We start from the raw sequence: 20,774 nt of genomic DNA on the forward strand, positions 1-20,774 counted from the left end.
TACCATTAATCATTCATTCATTCTTCCATTAAGGGAGCATACATGATTTCAAATGCTGAAGTCAAGAGACGTATTTGCATTATTTATTTAACATTATGATCACTTTAAGGAGACGAACGCCTCGTGGAAATGCAGATATTGAGACTTTACAGTTGGCAAGTTCTAGTTGACCAGCATGTTGTTCTTGATAGGGATGCTTTGCTTTTCAAGTAGTGCAGTGCCTGAGATCTCAAGTTGGTCCACGAGAGATGAAAGCAGGCAATCCAGTACTTTGCCTTCCGGTACTAGGTACTTGTAGTTTCACTTGATCTGCTCTGAATCCTGCACTACTCCAACTAAAGCGCAAAGAATAAACAGGGAATGTGTGAGATTCTCACACCTTGACACGACCCAACAAGCCTCTGCAGGACATTGTATTTCCTAAAACACATCCCAGAAATGAAAACTCTTTGAACAGGGGCCTTAAAGGTGTGTCCATCGCAGAGCACTGCAGACTCCGCATAAGGCCTCCGGGCTGTTGGGGATCTGGAGGCAGCCACGTGCTGGAGCCAACTCTCATCTGAGGGTCCAATGCCCTTCCCAGATTGGGCGACAAAACATGCCTCTTAGAGACAAGGGCCTTATACTACTATCTCCCAAGGAGAGGGGGCTGGACTCCATTACCAGCGTTACAATGCACACAACAGTGTGTCTGTTTGGTGTTTGCGGCCCTGAGAGCTAACGTGTTGCATTAACATGTCTACTTTCAACACGTTCATTTAAGAAATATGTGGTTTTAACCCAGAAATTAATAATACGGATCCAAACACGTCTCACCATCCTCCCCCTAAAAAAACAGGCAGTCGTGCCTTTTAATCTGCCTTCTATCTGTCGTAGCGTTTGAGTGTGTCTTCCTATCCACTGTTAACCTGGCATCTGTTCCCTCCTGCTCGCCGTAGGCGCTGCCATCTGCAGAAACCTGGGCGACTCTTACAGCATACGCATGGCTGGCACCGCCACTGCGGTTAGTTCGGTATAAAGAATCAAGCCACAGTCCCATACGGAGGCTGGAGACCCGACTAACACGGGAACAAAGTGCACGTGCTGTACTGTCCCTGAGAAGGGCCCAGCCCGCGTGTCTGTGATCGCGAGACGGTCGCCCTGTGTACAAACACACACACATGCAAGCACAGCACGTGCTCAGATGAGCTCTCCTCGAATGAAACCTTAGCGGCGGGCCTGGAGGAGAAGACCCTGCAGGTGAGGGGGCTGCACTTGGGCGGGGAACTCTTTTTCTAGGTAAGTGCTTTCCATGGGGGAGAACAGACTGCGTGGCGCTTCGTGACGCACCGGCGGCGGCTTCAAAGCCTGGCAGAGCTCCGCATTCCACGACAGGCGCGGAGATAAGACAGGAATGCGGAATAATGTCAAGGCCGAAGCCCTATCACTCGATAGAGCAAGGAATGCGCCCCTCTGCCAGGGAGCATGGTGAGGGTGAGGCATGCGCCCCTCTGCCAGGGAGCCTGGGGAGGGCGGAGGCATGCGCCCCTCTGCCAGGGAGCCATGTGAGGGCAGAGGCATGAGCCCCTGTGCCAGGGAGCCAGGTGAGGCATGCGCCCCTCTACCAGGTGAGCGCTGAGACATGCACCCCTCTGCCAGGGAGCCAGGGGAGGGCAGAGGCATGTGCCCCTCTGCCAGGGAGCCAGGTGAGGGCAGAGGCATGTGCCCCTCTGCCAGGAGGCCAGGTGAGGGCAGAGGCATGCGCCCCTCTGCCAGGGAGCCAGGTGAGGGCAGAGGCATGTGCCCCTCTGCCAGGGAGCCAGGTGAGGGCAGAGGCATGCACCCCTCTGCCAGGGAGCCAGGTGAGGGCGGAGGCATGTGCCCCTCTGCCAGGGAGCCAGGGGAGGGCAGAGGCATGAGCCCCTGTGCCAGGGAGCCAGGTGAGGGTGAGGCATGCGCCCCTCTACCAGGTGAGCGCTGAGACATGCACCCCTCTGCCAGGGAGCCAGGGGAGGGCAGAGGCATGTGCCCCTCTGCCAGGGAGCCAGGTGAGGGCAGAGGCATGTGCCCCTCTGCCAGGGAGCCAGGTGAGGGCAGAGGCATGTGCCCCTCTGCCAGGGAGCCAGGTGAGGGCAGAGGCATGTGCCCCCCTGCCAGGGAGCCAGGTGAGGGCAGAGGCATGCACCCCTCTGCCAGGGAGCCAGGTGAGGGCGGAGGCATGTGCCCCTCTGCCAGGGAGCCAGGGGAGGGCAGAGGCATGCGACCCTCTGCCAGGGAGCCAGGTGAGGGCGGAGGCATGCGCCCCTCTGCCAGGGAGCCAGGGGAGGGCTGAGACATGCGCCCCTCTGCCAGGTGAGGGCTGAGACATGCACCCCTCTGCCAGGGAGCCAGGTGAGGGCAGAGGCATGCGCCCCTCTGCCAGGGAGCCAGGGGAGGGCAGAGGCATGTGCCCCTCTGCCAGGGAGCATGGTGAGGGCTGAGGCATGCGCCCCTCTGCCAGGGAGCCAGGTGAGGGTGAGGCATGCGCCCCTCTGCCAGGGAGCCAGGTGAGGGTGAGGCATGCGCCCCTCTGCCAGGGAGCCAGGTGAGGGCGAGGCATGCGCCCCCCTACCAGGTGAGGGCTGAGACATGCACCCCTCTGCCAGGGAGCCAGGGGAGGGCAGAGGCATGTGCCCCTCTGCCAGGGAGCCAGGTGAGGGCAGAGGCATGTGCCCCTCTGCCAGGGAGCCAGGGGAGGGCAGAGGCATGTGCCCCTCTGCCAGGGAGCCAGGGGAGGGCTGAGAAATGCGCCCCTCTGCCAGGTGAGGGCGGAGGCATGCGACCCTCTGCCAGGGAACCAGGTGAGAGTGGAGGCATGTGTCCCTCTGCCAGGGAGCCAGGGGAGGGCAGAGGCATGTGCCCCTCTGCCAGGGAGCCAGGGGAGGGCAGAGGCATGCGCCCCTCTGCCAGGGAGCCAATGAGGGCGGAGGCATGCTCCCGTCTGCCAGGGAGCCAGGTGAGGGCGGAGGCATGTGCCCCTCTGCCAGGGAGCCAGGGGAGGGCAGAGGCATGCGCCCCTCTGCCAGGGAGCCAGGGGAGGGCAGAGGTATGCGCCCCTCTGCCAGGGAGCCAAGGGAGGGCAGAGGCATGCGCCCCTCTGCCAGGGAGCCAGGGGAGGGCGGAGGCATGCGTCCCTCTGCCAGGGAGCCAGGTGAGGGCGGAGGCATGCACCCCTCTGCCAGGGAGCCTGGGGAGAGCGGAAGCATGCGCCCCACTGCCAGGGAGCCAGGTGAGGGCGGAGGCATGTGCCCCACTGCCAGGGAGCCAGGTGATCGCTTAGACATGCGCCCCTATGCCAGGGAGCCAGGTGATCGCTTAGACATGCGCCCCTCTGCCAGGGAGCCAGGTGATCGCTTAGACATGCGCCCCTCTGCCAGGGAGCCAGGGGAGGGGGGAGGCATGCGTCCCTCTGCCAGGCAGCCAGGGCAGGGGGGAGGCATGCGTCCCTCTGTCAGGGAGCCAGGTGAGGGCAGAGGCATGAGCCCCTGTGCCAGGGAGCCAGGTGAGGGCGGAGACATGCGCTCAGGGGAGACCTATGCCAGGCATTTGTGACTTTACCTGAAGGGCCCTTCGCCGACTGGCTGTTTAAAGTGGAAATCCGGGCTTCTTTTGTAAGATAATTAAAAGTTCCATAGTTCTATCCCTTCAGAGCGTCTCTTTATTTACATTTAACCCCAAAGGCATTCAAACAGCGACCACATCGAAAGGCCATTCACTTCCTGTCACATCCGATCCGTGGCTGAGTGCACAACCAGGCAGGTAATTACAAAACCACAACCAGGCTGAAAAAACACGACAACACTGGAATGTTGCGAGCTCCCTTGAAGACACTGAAGTGGCTTGTGGGCTCACGGCCTGTAATTACAGGGGTAGCCTTTCTGTTCCAGCATTCCAACGCCTGCCTTTCGGTTTCTACCAGTTTACTTCAATTTATGAAATGATCTAATAGTTTTATAGCCCTTCTGCTTCGGGATACACCGGTATTAAAGGCTCTCTCTTATTATAAGCCCTTGTGTGGGTGTTGCCTACAGATAGATTTTAGTTGTCTGTTGTCAAAAGACCTCTTGAGGACCATACCCCCTAGAGCCAGCCTGATGCTTAACATTGGTTGTCTTACTTGTTACTCATTTGCTGCTTCTTATCCAATGGTTTTCGTTCCTCTTCTTTTGTTTGTCTCTCTCCTAGATCATAGCATCTTTACCATCATTCTGATTGAATGGCTTGTATCATTTCACTTCTCACGTACAGGGACTACTTTCTTCTTCTTGTTTAAGCACTCCACGAGAAGGCATGTGTTTTCTTGCTCTCTCCCTTGTGTGTTCTGCTTCAAGCTCTTCAGTTATTCCATGACCCACCCACTTTCTGTTGCTCTCTCCCGGTGTTGACTGCTTCTCACCTGCTCTTCCATTGCTACACCACTACTCTAGGGCTGGACTGGGAAGCAAAAGCAACCCTGGCAATTTTCTCAGATCAGCCCCTTCCTGGCCCCAGGAGGCTGGAAACGCTTGCTTGCTGCTTTTGTTACTTGTGGGGGGGGGGGGGGGGGGGGGGGGGGGGGGGGCAGGGGGCGGGGGTCGATATTGCAGCACTGCTGCAAAACTGTCCCTCAGTAACAAAACCGGCCCCCACCGCTCCAGCCTCCCAGTGAAAAACCCGATGCATGGTCCGACCAGCCTGGTCCTGCATCCCTCCCATCCCGATGCATTTTTTACCCATGTTTCCGGAGCCCAGCAGTTGCCATCTGGAACTGGCTGCTCTGTTTTAAAAAAGCATGTTTTCACAAGTAAATATTAATGTTATTATTTTCAGCTCTAATTGGCGTCTGGTATCTTGGAACAGCAAATAAAACAATCTTTTCACACTGGCAGAATCATGTTATTTCAACATTTTTATTTATTAATTTGTGTTCTTATAGTGCCCAATACCCCACGAGAATAAGTGGTTTTGTGGACGTACAATCTAGGTTTGCTCACAGACGTGCACTGCTTACAGAGTACTTACGGTACAGAGACTTAAATGAGAGGCATATGGGGGTCATGTGGAGACAGCTGCAAGCAAAAGGTGCGTGGGGCGGAGTGAACATGGCGGGGCATCATTATATGGCGTCACAATGGCCTGACATCATTGGCTCAAGCCTCTGTGGCGCCACGTTTGGCCTGCAGGACATTGCTCTTTGCAAAGCTTCTCCTATGAATGACAATGAGCTTTCATTTAGTGTAGAGCGCACATGAATTTTCCACTCTGAGCACATAAGACCCATTTCTTGCACAGACACCGCATTTGTGCAATCCGTGGCATGCTCCTCGTTTTTGAGGGACCTGTTGCACCCTCTGGGCCATCTTCAGCTGCACACGTGCTGCGCAACATCTTCAAAAAAAAAACACTGACAACGCCAATAGGTCTTTTATAGGCGAAACCTATTGACTTTGCCAGTGCTTGTTCAATAATGCATTGTTGCGTAAAGTATTTGGCTTTTCCCTGCACTTGGGGGTAGTGTGGGTAAAATAAACTGCTATGATACCCAAGAGCCCTGGCTTCATTGTGTAAATGGCTGTCAGCCTTTTCATCTGGTACCTTAAACTAGCCAATCAGGATCATCCGCTCACCAGGGATCTACACGAGGTCATGAGATGCCTTTGTTTGCACCCGGATCCACTCACTGTCAGTGCCGGGGACACACAGCGTCTTCACCTGCAGCAGCAGCTGCTACCAGGCACACGAGTGACCGCACACACCTCTCTCCCTTTACTGTACCTCATGCATCTGGGACTGAGCGCTCGAGTCATAGTTCTCAGTCGTAAATGAGTCACAGACCTGAGCTGGAAGTGCTCTGATAATGATTCATAACCTGAAACAACCGGCGCCATGGGTCCACTTCTTTGCGGGTTCTTTCCTTTTAGCGATAGTGCCATGGGAAGCGAGTGACGTCATGGCAGGGTAGAGCCTGCTCTCAGCCTAAATTTGCATTTTGATCACATCAGCTATAACATTTAACAATCATTGGCAAATCCAATATGTCTGGTCTTGTATTTGCTAATGCTTGTTGGGTTTTGCATAGTTTATAGCCGCATATATGTGAACAAAAATGGATCTGTCGGGAAAGAAATGTTAATAATGGATGTTCTAAACAAGTAGCAAGGAAAAACAAAGCAACCTCTACACAATAACTGAAAGGGAAGTAACTCACTGTCGTTACTTATTGTACAGATTATCCATTAGAAAAGGTTCAAAAAGATTGCGAGTGAGACAATAAATTTCAAATGTTACTTTTATCCGAATTGCATCATTCAATGATATCCACAGTTTACAAAGAAAAAATAGATGCTGTCAACAGGGAATTTACACATAGGTGACAAGTGAAGTGACACGGGATTATTGTGCTAAAAAATGTGAACAGTATATACAGTGCAGGCATATGTACAATTTGGCATATGTACAGTTTGGGAGGTCAGAGGTTTAATGATACAGTGAATCCTATCCTTAGTCTGAAGGAATCCTGCAATCTCTGAGCTTAGATGTATGTCGACGTTTCGACCCTAGTGGTGCCCCCAGTGGGTGGTCACAATGGGTTTTGCATAGTTTATAGCCGCATGCATCCCTAGATGCATCCCTAGATGTAGAAGTTTTCTTGGATTGACACATTGGCAGTCAAATCCCAAAAATGGTGGTACTAAGCAATACACCGGTTTCATTGCACAACTGAGCAAACAACTCCTCGGGATTACAAAATAAACAAGCATACCTCTCACCTCACCCTCATTTGTTGGGAGTCACCCTCATTGGACTGATCTTCACCACCTTCAAAACAAAACATCTCCTATTGACTTAAATGGAATCACCCGCCCTGCAGTGGCGGCTGCCTCTGGACTGGGGTGGAGGGACGAGTGGGTGTGGTTGGCGGGGGAATAAAACGACAACAAAAACATACACCTTCTCCGACACAGTAGCACGCCTCTCCTCGTCCTTGCTCTGGACTCTGCCAGCCAATCACGGCGCTGGAGGAGCAGCATCGTAATTGGTCTGCGCGTCCTGTTTGGATGCTCCGGCAGTGACTGGTGAGGCTGGGCATGCTCTCCACGGGGCTGTGGAACACACCCCAATGGAGAACATGCCAGGTGCGCATGACGGTTTCGCCAGCCGGTCAAAGCGTCATTGCGGACTTAGGAGTGGGCAAACCACTCCTACTCTCTCTTATGCGGGGAGCCCAGCCCCGTCCCACTAGACCTGGCTGGAGTCTCAAGAAAAATAAAATGAAATGATAATAACTACTTGTTATCATTTTATTTTCATTTTGCACTGCTCAAACGAGCAGTGAGGCGATGCTCCTCAGCCTTAGCGGACGAGCCGCCACTGCCTCCCTAAAAACCTTCCTCATCCTCCTCCCAAATTATTAACTCTATTGATTTCAATTGTTTTCAATTGGACCACACTGCATAAACACTGTGAAAGGATGGACAATGTATATATACATAGTCATTTTTGCACAAAAGAAGTCTTTTAGTGTGTGGCGTTTTGTGCTGCATTATCTGGTAGAGAAGGGGAATTCAGAGCCGTAAGTTGCAGAAATCACCACAAACAGATGCATGAAAGGAAACCCCTGTAACTTGCGAGGTAAAAGTGTGAACACATAGTATAGAGAAAGACTAAAAATATCACAGCCCGGGACAGACTGGCAGCGGGCCAGAACGCGTGGGTGGGGAGGTTCACACGTTCACAGCTCACCCCAAGTGTGTGCACACGGTTGGAAGACTGTTTGTGAGAGTCACAGAATGTGCTGCTATTACTTCAGACAAGAGGACAAATATTATGTTCTGTTGATTGTAAATGTGTCGTGCTTTAATGTACCTCACAGCGTTATGACTGTCTAGGAGAGAGGGATTAGGTGAGTTTGGAGGGACTGGCAGCAAAACCGTACCCCAAAATTCAGACACCCTGAAATTGTACTTCTATTTCATTGAATGAATGGACTAGTAAGAATTCACAATGGAAGGCAGCGAAAATGCTGGCTAAAGTTACAGATCAATAGGGAACAGGAGAAAGTTCAATGAACGCAATGTAATCACAACAGAGGAATTAAACCACTGACTGCTCTAAGGAGTCTGTGGGGAGAAGATGCACGTGGGGAGGGGGCAGGAGGGAGTGACAGAGATGGCATCCAGCTTGTCTGCAATGGCGTCTCACGCGGAAATGTGGCATAACACATTAATAAACAAACTTCTATGCATTATATAAAATTTATTTAAACTACAAACACATTAATCCAGTGTACATATGCAAAACTGACTATAAGAACAAATATTAATGGTCATTAATAATGCTCAAAATAGAAACACCGGAAAACATTCTAAAAAGGGGGACCCCAATGAAATCAATGACTGAAAATATGATGGGAGGAAGAGGAATGGCTGCTGGGCTAAGGACCCCATTTTAGCCGGAAGGAGGAGTCACTTTGCTTGTTTGGAGAGTCAATATTAGTGCAAAAAGGGTGAAACCCTTGAGCGAGGAGGAGTTGAAAAGGTACATTATGGTTCAAATTCTACTGTAAATTCAGTGATTAATATGTAAAATAATAAGTGCTGACACTAAAAAAGTTTCTCACAAACCCGCCATTGGTACTGCTGAATATTGGGGCTGCTATATGACGTGGCTGCATAGTCTTGATTCCAGCTTTGTCACAGGGAGAGGTGTGGCTCAGCGGCCAGAATGGCTGACTCTGGAGTGCGGCTCACGGTTGGATCCCTGGCACCGACGGCAGTTCAGCTCAGCATCATGTGACTCTGGGCAATGGCTCACTTAATTTCCCTCAATGGCCCCCAGCGTCTCCAAACCCTTAAAGGGGTGACATATTCGCGCTTTACAAATAGGGATTATTTATTTATCATTATTATTTAACATCCCACACTTCTTATCATCTCACTTTTGCAGGTTCTATTTCATCCCTGTTGTCTCATACTATCACTGTTTTCCTGCATTTGTGTTTATTATTTTTTTAATCCTTTTCTCTCTTACTTTCTGGCTCAAAGTCTGATGATGAAATAAAGCCCTAGTTCCCAAATATGAGACCTGGTGGGCCCCCCCCCCTGAAACCACCAGCTCAAATGAGAAAACTCCATAAGTTTGCTTCAAAGTGTGAAGGTTCAGTAGAGATGGAAATGAGAGGCCAGGAGAGAGGAAAGGAGCAGACTAGGGAGATAAAAGGAGGGATCTGGAGAGAGGGCCTTCTGGATGGAGTGGTCTTCCCCAAAGCGCTTGTATCTCATCGGACAGAGTGATACTGCATTTAGGGCAGTTGGAACCAGGCACCAGGACGGGATACCAGGCATCACAATTTGTGTATTCTACTGCATCAAAACTACTATTCTTCCTTGACATTTTCAAGAAGGAAGCTCCTATCAAGTTCATGTGTTACAAAGGCACCAAAAGGCCCAATGTTGGCGCTATACAAAACACACTAAATAAATACGTCTTAAACAGCTGCAGTTTTTTCATACATTATACATACAAGCAGTTAATACACTTGGGATGCTGTTTTTGTGGCGTCAAATAAAACCCCTACTGCCAAGAGATGACTGGACATATGTAATGTTATACAAACATATACACATTTTATGCTTACACACGAAACCAAGGGTCTCCATCCTTTTTTATAAAAAGAGCTATTTATGTTCAATAAAAATCCTCCCTATAGCCACTAACAGAAATGATCTGTGTTCTGATAGTCACCACTTCAGACATTACCTGCAGGGTTACTAGCAGGTACCACCTCAGCACACCAGGCCAAGTGACCAGTAATAATGCAAAGAAAAGCTTTACCCATTGTAATTTTGAGTGCCTCTACATTTCATAGCAGTCATATATGCGATGACCCAGGCAGCAACGTAAGAAGACCACCAATGCAGCATGAATTGCCACTGAAATATCCGCCTTCATTATCATTTTCTGCAAACATCAGTTTATTAGTTCTGAAAATACACATGTTGTACTTTTAAATATATATTTTTAAATTTTAGAAACACAACTAATTAAATCAAACAAAAGCTTTTCATTTACTAGGCTCGGCTACACATAGAGGAGCTACTCACAGGCAGCAGGAGAGCTCCCAAAAGCTCCAAGTTGGAGAACCTCCCACTACACACACAGACACACAATTTCACAAGTAGCCCATACACACTTCCAAGAAAACTAGTAAATGAATGAAAAAGTCTTTTAAAGCGCACCAAATGCCAAATGGCGTTACAGCGCTAATAGCTGTTAGTATTAGGAAGGGAAGGGAAAGCAAGAAAAGAACGTGCTAACTAACCAATAAAGAGTAAAAAGCCAGGTCTTCAAGGCCTTGCGAGATGATGAGTGTCATTGAAGACTAGAGAAGGAATGGAGAAGAGAGTTCCACAGCTTGGATGTGGCTACCAAAAAGGCTCTACCTCCCACTCTCGATTTTCTATACCTAGGAACAATTAGAAGATTTCTGCCCGAGTATCGCAGCGGTCTAGAGGGAATGTAACGTTGAAACAAATTCCTGAGTTCCCCTGGACCAATTCTGTCCAAGGCTTTGTGTGAATCATACAAAGAGCCTTAAAGGTAATTTGTTTGTACACAGGTAGCCAGTGAAGTTTCTGAATCCCCTCAGAGCCTGATTGAAATTTGGAGATATGAAGAATTAATCTGGCTGCAGCTTCTAACAAGCTACAATTTAGCCAGTACAGTCTTATTAATTTCCAGGTAGAGAGCATTACAGTAATCCAACCTGGATATGATAAGGGCCAAATCCACTTGTTTTAATGCAGAAAGTGGAATAAAAGGCAACATTTTCCTCAGGGATTTGATTATCCAAAAACAGGTAGAAACTGTCCTGTTTACCTGCTAGTCGAACTATAGGTTTCTATCAACCAATATTCCAAGATATTTTGCGGAGTCTGGTGAAGGTTGGACCACATAGATGGTTGACTACCAAAGATCAAGACCTCCGCCTTGTCCCCAATGAGTCTTAAGTAGTTTCTCTCCATCCACATGGCCATGGCCTACATACAGTTTTTAAAATTGGAGACAGTCGCATCCATGTCCCTAGAGACAGACACGGTGATATGGGTATCATCAGCATAAGACAGTGCTTGGAGCCCAAAGTATCTAATAAGTTCTGCCAGCGGGGAACCATATAAGTTGAACAATGTAAGGCTCAAAGAAGAGCCCTGAGGCACCCCACATGGCATCATTATGGACTCCGAGCAAAACTGATCCACCATGACCATCTGAGAAATGATGCCAAAAGTTTAAGTGTTAAGTCTGTGAACCTGAGTTGACGGAGCCACTCGACAAGTTAGTTTGGGGAGATGGTATAGAAGGCTACAGTTAGTTCCAGAAGGACCAACGCTGGAGCCTCCCCAGCATCCACCACAGAACAGATGTTATTGACTACAGATACTAGTGTTGTCTCAGTCCCATGGTTGCTCCTGAAGCCAAACTGAGATACATCTAGGAATTGAAATTGTTCAAGGTATTTCATAACCTGGACGTTAAGATGTTTCTCCGGGATTTTGGTGGGTACAGGCAGCAAGGACATGGACAAATAATTGTTTTGTTCTGGCGGGTCCAAGTTGGGCTCTTGAAGTTTAAATGTTTTATTGGCATTTTTGATAACGGAAAACATTTCAAAGGCATAGGCAGTGAAGTGCAGTAGAGAAAATTGTACGTACAAACTTGCATGTCCAAAGAGACGTACTGCCCACAAATAAAATTGCGCAATTGGAACACTATCAAAGAAGAGAAAACATTGCATTGCGAAAGATGTCGCCTTTTGTAAGAACAAAAAAACGTAAACACCCCCCCACCCCGTCCGATATCCCATAGACCCTGGCTGTCCATACCGTGTCACGCCACATAGACATTCCCTCTTACACAGTTGAGGAAGGTTGCAAATCTGTCCCCAGATCTGAAAGTCTCAGCACCCTCAGGCATTTGGGCTAGGGAATTTCGTTGCAAGTTGGGCTTTTTGAGCAGATGTTTAAGTACCACCTTTCCCAAAATCGAGGAAAGAACTAAGAGGTATTGGCTTTATTCAGAGTTTTAGTAAGATGGGAAACTAGAATCTTAGATCCTAATTGCAAGACATTAGGGAGACACTGTTCAAGCGGAGAGCCCGATTTGACACTGAGGAGGTAATGTTCCGTCTGTTCTGGTGTCAACGGAGTAAAACACGATAGACAAGCCGTGGGGATGTTTCTAGTGGACAGACTTCTTTGAAGGCCAAATTCAGCCTCAGACTCTACATTTAAGGAGTTATAGGACTCAGAGTTGTGATGGTCATGGTCTTTGTATATACCCACAATTTTAGAATAGAAACATGTAGCCATTCTGTCACAGAAGTCCTGAGAGTGCTCTTTGCTCGAAGGAACTGAGGAAACAGATACGAGATTGATCAACTTAAAGAGATCTCTGGTGGATTTTGCGGACACAAGCTTATTAGTGTAGTACCAGGACCTTTTCTCCTTAGTGGCTGCTTTATATTCAGCCCACATAGCCTTATAGGCAATTTTTGCCATGCCTGTTCTTGGTGGAAATCACAGAAACAAACACTGCACAACAAGCGTAAGCAAGAGATCTGAACTCATGTTTAGGACTGACAACCTGCATTTTTGTGTTTTTATGCCTTGCCCCAGACAATGGGGCACTGGATTATAGTCCTGTTCTGAGCCCACACACCTAACTCTTTCACGCTGGGTGGTTTAGGAAGGAAGATGGCAGGCAAAGGATTTGTGGTAAAGTGTGTATAGCAAACACTAGATGTTTTGACATCTCCAGGCACTTGTATTGCTCTTGATCAAGTGATAGCATTTGGAGTTGGAAAGCCCATCAATGTGGGTACTAAGTAAATGCCCTAAACTTCTTTTCACTTGCCTATTATTCCCATCCAATGTGCTTTGCCATCCTGAACCCCCTTCTCCGAAGCCCTTCCGTGCTTACTACATTACAGGACACCTGAAGCAATGGGAGATGGAGATTGGGGCGTTTTGCATGGAATGTTTAAAAAAATTGAGTCACATGATGCATTCTGAACACCTTTGGGTTCACTAGTAAAAACAGAATAATAATAATGACCATATTAATTCACCACTAATCCTTTATAGGCTTCCTGAATAGCGTGCGTCAACAAGCGAGCGATAAATAAATATAAACCTTTGTCCTCCTCTATCCTTCTGCTATTATTCCAAATCCAAATAACTGACTAACCTATCCACCACTTAAAATGTACTTGCATGTTTCACTATACTAATTCAACACTAATCCTCTATGGGTCCCGGAGTAGCGTGCTTCTCGCCGAAAAAGCGCTTCGAAGCCTCGTCAGGGGTAGTAAGCGCTATATAAATGCAATTACAATACAATACATGCACTCGAGTCTGCGATGGAAGTCGCAGATTGTTTCACAGTCACCCTGAGGCCACACCAGTGCTGCAACAACATTACATGACATAACACTTGGAGGAGTGAGGAGAAACGGGTGCAGTGCCGCTGCTTTCACTGCACTGCAGATGAATTAGTACCATTTCACGCGCAGCTCGTCGCTTCAGCACACCGAGAGAGGCAGCAGAAGTTCAAGATTCCTAGAACCCTTCAGGCTGTGCATGCCTTCGAGCTGTGACCTCTCTGCTGACCTGACAGCAGGCAGCGACACTTGTGAAGAGGCTCAGAATAGCACAGACAGCAGCACCAGGGCAAGTTTCCAAGGCGGTTCCTTTTTTGCCACTGCCCGAGGCCCACACACAGTGTTCGAGGTCAGCAAAGATCAAGGCCTGACCCATGAATCAACAAGCACGACAGCCACCCGAAGACGAGGTGAGAATGAATTGGCACTATGAGGCATAGGGATAAACAAATCGCTGCCACATCATTCAGGACCACATCACATCCTCACCCCGTCACGCCACAGGCGTTCAACATCTAGCAGCATTCAATGGAAGTGATCACACATAGATATTTTCCACTATTTCACTGCAATAATATTCCAAGAGTGTGTAAATTATTGCTCTAACCCCCAAGTGGCAGGCAGTTTTTGAGAAGGCACATGACGTGGGCCACTGATGCCACACCAGTGCTGCAATACCATAACATGACATAACAACATTTAGACTCCCATTCTTAATTAGACAGTAAAATGGGGTGATAACACAGGGTCCAGTATTTCCAGTTCATGAGTTTCTGTCTTTTTAGATCTGGTATTAGCCAAAACCTTTTGATTTTACTAAAATTATCTGTATCAATAATGTATTTATAGAGGCTTTTAGGCTGGCCTCTTCATCCATTGGTCTCTTATTGTTTCACTCACATTTTTCTTCCACCCACAACAGAGTACAGCATTGGGCATTAGCTCAGTCCACTTCAGCCACTGTCTAACTTTACTGTGAGTGATGGCATTCTGCTCTTTTACAAGGAACTCATCAACACACAAAGTAGTTCCCTTAAAAGCCATGGACCACTATGGAAATGACTGCTTTTTAGGACAAACTATTTTTGCTTTTAGCCATTTTATTTTTTAGAATTGATGAGCGACTGGCAGCTTCCCCAACAAGCATTAGAAATGCAATCGGGCTCGGATTTATTTGAGTTTGAGCTAATGTCATTGTAAATGCCAATGTATTGTTGCTATGTGTTATGGAGTGTGTTCATGTGGTGTGTACTGCCAGTGATCTCCTTGTGAGTGTGAGAATATTGCACCGTTACTGCCTGTGATGTCCTTCTTGTGAGTGTGAGAAGCTTGCACCTCTGCTGCCTGTGGTCTCCTTGTGAGTGTAAGAAGCTTGCACTGCTGCTGCCTGTGATGTCCTTCTTGTGAGTGTAAGAAGCTTGCACTGCTGCTGCCTGTGATGTCGTTCTTGTGAGTGTGAGAAGCTTGCACCGCTGCTGCTTGTGATGTCCTTCTTGTGAGTGGGAGAAGCTTGCACCTCAGCTGCCTGTGGTATCCTTGTGAGTGTAAGAAGCTTGCACAGCTGCTGCCTGTGATGTCCTTCGTGTGAGTGTGAGAAGCTTGCACCGCTGCTGCCTGGGAGTATGAGAAGATTGCATTGTGCATCTCTGTGCTGTGCCTGTTCTTTGTAAGGGACTCTTGCTCTGTTGCTGCTGCTGCCTTGGAACAGTACCAGCTGTGAGTGTGTAAGGGCAGCTTGCACCACTGCTGCTTGTGATGTTGTTCTTGCGAGTGTGAGAAGCTTGCACCTCTGCTGCCTGTCGTCTCCTTGTGAGTGTAAGAAGCTTGCACTGCTGCTGGCTGTGATGTCGTTCTTGTGAGTGTGAGAAGCTTGCACCGCTGCTGCTTGTGATGTCCTTCTTGTGAGTGGGAGAAGCTTGCACCTCAGCTGCCTGTGGTCTCCTTGTGAGTGTAAGAAGCTTGCACAGCTGCTGCCTGTGATTTCCTTCTTGTGAGTGTGAGAAGCTTGCACCGCTGCTGCCTGTGGTCTCCTTGTGAGTGTAAGAAGCTTGCACTGCTGCTGCCTGTGATGTCGTTCTTGTGAGTGTGAGAAGCTTGCACCGCTGCTGTTTGTGATGTCCTTCTTGTGAGTGTGAGAAGCTTGCACCGCTGCTGTTTGTGATGTCCTTCTTGTGAGTGGGAGAAGCTTGCAACTCAGCTGCCTGTGGTCTCCTTGTGAGTGTAAGAAGCTTGCACAGCTGCTGCCTGTGATGTCCTACTCACTACTCTACTCTACTCACTACTCACTACTCTGCACTCACTACTCTACTCTACTCACTACTGTACTCACTACTCACTATTACACTCACTACTCTACTCACTACTCACTACTCTACTCACTACTCTACTCACTACTCTACTCACTACTCTACTCACTACTCTGCACTCACTACTCACCACTCTACTCACTACTCTACTCACTACTCTACACTCACTACTCACTACTCTACACTCACTACTCACTACTCTACTCACTACTCACTACTCTGCACTCACTACTCTACTCACTACTCTACTCTACACTCACTACTCTACACTCACTACTCACTACTCTACTCACTACTCTGCACTCACTACTCTGCCTGGGTTAAGGGAGACCCTCGAGGCCCTGGTGTCACTGCACCTGCTGCACCCTCACAGCCACTGGCAGTAAAATACAGGACTGTCTGGGTTAAGGGAGACCCTCAAGGCCCCGGTGTCACTGCACCTGCTGCACCCCTGGACACCCACAGGCACTGGTAGTAAAATACAGCACTGTCGGTGTTAAGGGAGACCCTTGAGGCCCCGGTGTCACTGCACCTGCTGCACCCTCACAGCCACTGGTAGTAAAATACAGCACTGTCTGGATTAAGTGAGACCCTCGAGGCCCCGGTGTCACTGCACCTGCTGCACCCCTGGACTTCCACCACCACTCGTAGTAAAATACAGCACTGTCTGGGTTAAGGGAGACCCTCGAGGCCCCGGTGTCACTGCACCTGCTGCACCCCTGGACACCCAGAGCCACTGGTAGTAAAATACAGCACTGTCAGGGTTAAGTGAGGCCCTCGAGGCCCCGGTGTCACTGCACCTGCTGCACCCCTGGACACCCACAGCCACTGGTAGTAAAATACAGCACTGTCAGGGTTAAGGGAGACCCTCGAGGCCCCGGTGTCACTGCACCTGCTGCACCCTCACAGCCACTGGTAGTAAAATACAGCACTGTCTGGGTTAAGGGAGACCCTCGAGGCCCTGGTGTCACTGCACCTGCTGCACCCTCACAGCCACTGGTAGTAAAATACAGCACTGTCTGGGTTAAAGGAGACCCTCGAGGCCCCGGTGTCACTGCACCTGCTGCACCCCTGGACACCCACAGCCACTGCTAGTAAAATACAGCACTGTCAGGGTTAAGGGAGACCCTCGAGGCCCCGGTGTCACTGCACCTGCTGCACCCCTGGACACCCAGAGCCACTGGTAGTAAAATACAGCACTGTCAGGGTTAAGTGAGGCCCTCGAGGCCCCGGTGTCACTGCACCTGCTGCACCCCTGGACACCCACAGCCACTGGTAGTAAAATACAGCACTGTCAGGGTTAAGGGAGACCCTCGAGGCCCCGGTGTCACTGCACCTGCTGCACCCTCACAGCCACTGGTAGTAAAATACAGCACTGTCTGGGTTAAGGGAGACCCTCGAGGCCCTGGTGTCACTGCACCTGCTGCACCCTCACAGCCACTGGTAGTAAAATACAGCACTGTCTGGGTTAAAGGAGACCCTCGAGGCCCCGGTGTCACTGCACCTGCTGCACCCCTGGACACCCACAGCCACTGCTAGTAAAATACAGCACTGTCAGGGTTAAGGGAGACCCTCGAGGCCCCGGTGTCACTGCACCTGCTGCACCCTCACAGCCACTAGTAGTAAAATACAGCACTGTCTGGGTTAAGGGAGACCCTCGAGGCCCTGGTGTCACTGCACCTGCTGCACCCTCACTGGTAGTAAAATACAGCACTGTCTGGGTTAAAGGAGACCCTCGAGGCCCCGGTGTCACTGCACCTGCTGCACCCCTGGACACCCACAGCCACTCGCTTTTTCACTTTTTATTTTTTTTAAAGTTTTACACTTTGCTTTGATGCGGCGCTTTCTTACACTGTGGCATGGAGTCATCCTGCTCAGCTCTCGGCCTTGCCACTGCAGGCATATGTTTTCAATTATCTCCGCCGTGATGGCGAGATAATTGAAGATATATGGCCTTCTCCTCTTAAGACAATGCCTTTCAAGTCTGCCCTACACGGAAAGAAAACACAGGAAAAGCACGAACGCCGAACGCCGCCATTCCCAGCAGACTGGTGAACACGCCCACAACATCTGCATTACATTATCGCGGCACCCTGACAGCTCATAATTGAAATGAATGGACTCCTGTGCGCGTAACCACAGAGAAAATTCCAAGATGACGCACGCTAAACTACAGATAGCCTATCATGTCAAGGCTACTAAAAACACAGCACAGCGAAGACGAATGAACATGCACATGCCATAAAAAAAGCGCGTGCACTAAGGAATGTTGCTGTCCGGACCCCTAAAGACACTTTTTTTTTTCTTTTACTATAGAGCTCGGAGCTCCGCCCCACTTCGTGGTGACGTAGGCCCGAGCCCTAAAAATAACGTTTTGCAAAAGGCATGGCAAAAGAAAGCCAGCACCGACAAAGCCAAGAGGCTGGTGGCCAACACCAGCCCTACTGGCTTTTGCCAATGCTTTCTTCCTTTCAGGGAATCGAAGGTTAAGCAGTCCAGTGCGGATGTGAGATTCTCACGCTGCTAATGGGCTAACATTAACACTCCTTGGATAAACAAATGGGTGTGCTAAAAAATATATTTACCAGAACAAAGCGAGCAGCAGCATCAGCTAAAGTGTCTGAAGCAGTGCTTAATGTGAGCCGGTGTTTTCCTGTGCTCAGCACCAGCACCTGATTGCCAGCACTGGAGCTTATGACAGTCTGCCACATGGTGGCGCTGTATAGTTAATTTAGGTATTAGCACAAGAACAGCTGTGTGTGATGGTTGGTAGCTGTGTTTGTACTGTCATGTCCAACTGGCAGGGGCAATGTGTGGTGCAAGCTGCAGTGGCCTCTCGAAGAGAGCCCGACACTTATTGGTTTACAAATTAAGCACTGGTCTGAAGGGACACTGAGAACAGAAAAACAAGATGCTGGCACCCCTATTCCTGAGGCCATCCTCAGGAGAGGTTAGCTTGAATTTTGTGGAGTGTCTTGAAGAAGTGCAGCACAGGCTGTCCCGCGTGGGCCACCCGAGTGCGGGGTGGTAATTCAACAGAAACCCAGATGAACTACCACTCTGCAGACTTCGGGATGGGTCGATATGCAAGTTCTTCCGGTGGTTTAAAGGCAGTACTTTCGGTGATGAATACAGTAACGACCGGAAAAAAGAAATGATATCCAAGGCATTCCTCACATGCCACAGTTAACCTGAGTTGGACTCTCCTTTCAAAATGTTAGGTGTCTTGTTTCTGCTCAGGCCTGGCAGGGGGGCTGACAGTAACAGCAGAAAGAAAAACAGCAGCGAAAGTGAACGTAAGTATTTTGTAAGGTTGGCGTGAAATCCTCCTCCATTGAAAAATAGTGATAAAACCCCACAACCATTTGATGGAGTAGAGATCCTAATAGATTCAAGCGCCTCACAACTGCCGACAAGCCATAGATTAAAAACAAAAATGGTGCTGTAACCTCACCAATTCCTATTTTGGATATTCTGGTTAGAGGTGGGGGCAAATATTCCATGTTATGTATTGGTAAAACAGTCCCTTAAATGCAGCCTTAAACAGCAGATGGAAATATCACCCCACAGACTTATAGCAGAGTCCTCTGATACCATATTCATGTGAAGGAGAGAACGCAGAAGTGATACTTATTTTCATTGGCCCCCCCCCCTTGACGATAGGCACTTTAAATTCACTCGAGCCAATCAATACCTGCATCAAGTGAGGCGGCTTTTTTTTTTTTTTTAGATTTTTATATAGCGCAAACTGGGCCTGAAGATATCAGGTATCGGGGTGCTTTACATGAGTACCAGTTTCCTTATAGATGGACACATTCATATTTGTTAGGCACAGGGAGATTATGTGAGTTGACCAGAATCACAGGATGTTGAGCGTTGTTGCCGTGACTCGAACCCAGCTCCCCATCTTCAAGGTCGACCGCTCTAGCTATAAGGCTACATCCTCTCTGACTCGGTCAGAGTGGGGGTGTAGCCGAGCTCTTTGCCAGGGCCGGTTTTCGGACGATTTTGTTACAGGGCCGATTTTGTATGCTTCAAAGAAGGCCCTGTAACAAAATCGGCCCCCAGGTTCCCAAAACCGGCCCCCACAAGTGCTTCGCACCGGGGGATTGCCTGGTGCTCGCTACGGACAGTCTGGCCCTGGTAGAGCCTCCCTGCCACCTACTTTTAGGTAAGAAACAGGGCTGGCTTTAGCACTGCCAGCACCCGCTAGGGCAATCTTTGTTGGCGCCCCCGCAAAGACCTCCTTCTCCATGGATTCCCTCACTACCACCCGCCAACAGTGCCCCTCATCTCTTTACAGCCCCTCCCTTAAATGTATATATTTATTTATAGTGGTACTCACCCCAATACAGGGTGCCAGGGCGCTTTACATCACATACACATTATACAGAGACAATGAATCATACAAGTGCGTAAATCAGTGTATAGGAAATGAGGGCTACAAGGTGTAGAGGTCATATATCATTCATAATGGTAGGCGTTGCATGTTAAGAGTAAACATTTTAAATGTAAGGCAAAAATTCTTTTTTTTTGCCTTAATAACAATTTATTACTAACCAAAATTAACACTTTTTAGCATTCATAGAATAACAAATTTGATTGAGGGTAAATATAATTACCTTTGAAACATAGTTCTTGAAGTTTGCCTTTCGGTTTCACAGTTCTCTCTGTCATTGTAGAGTGACTGTAAATTATGAACTGAGAGTAACAGAATGTAAATCTATAATCAGTGTGTTAAAATGTGTGCTTTGCAGTAGGGACATCAACACGTCTTGCCTATGATGAATCAAAACTGGGACTAGACAAAACTCAGATCTCTCCAGCAAGTAAAGTAAACACGGTCATCTTGAGTATTTATTATTAGCCGGGAAATTGCTTGCCACACAAAGAATTCTGCAACAGGACCCTTTAACCTTGTCAGATACTTTAAAAAGTAGCAGCCCCGAGCTTGGCGCCCCGTGCGTTAGCACCTGTCGCACTGCCCTAAAACAGGCACTGGAAACTAACGCATGAAACTATAGTGACGTCAA

Source organism: Lissotriton helveticus, chromosome 1_1, assembly GCF_964261635.1.
Source record: "Lissotriton helveticus chromosome 1_1, aLisHel1.1, whole genome shotgun sequence".
NCBI classification, from domain to species: Eukaryota; Metazoa; Chordata; class Amphibia; order Caudata; family Salamandridae; genus Lissotriton; species Lissotriton helveticus.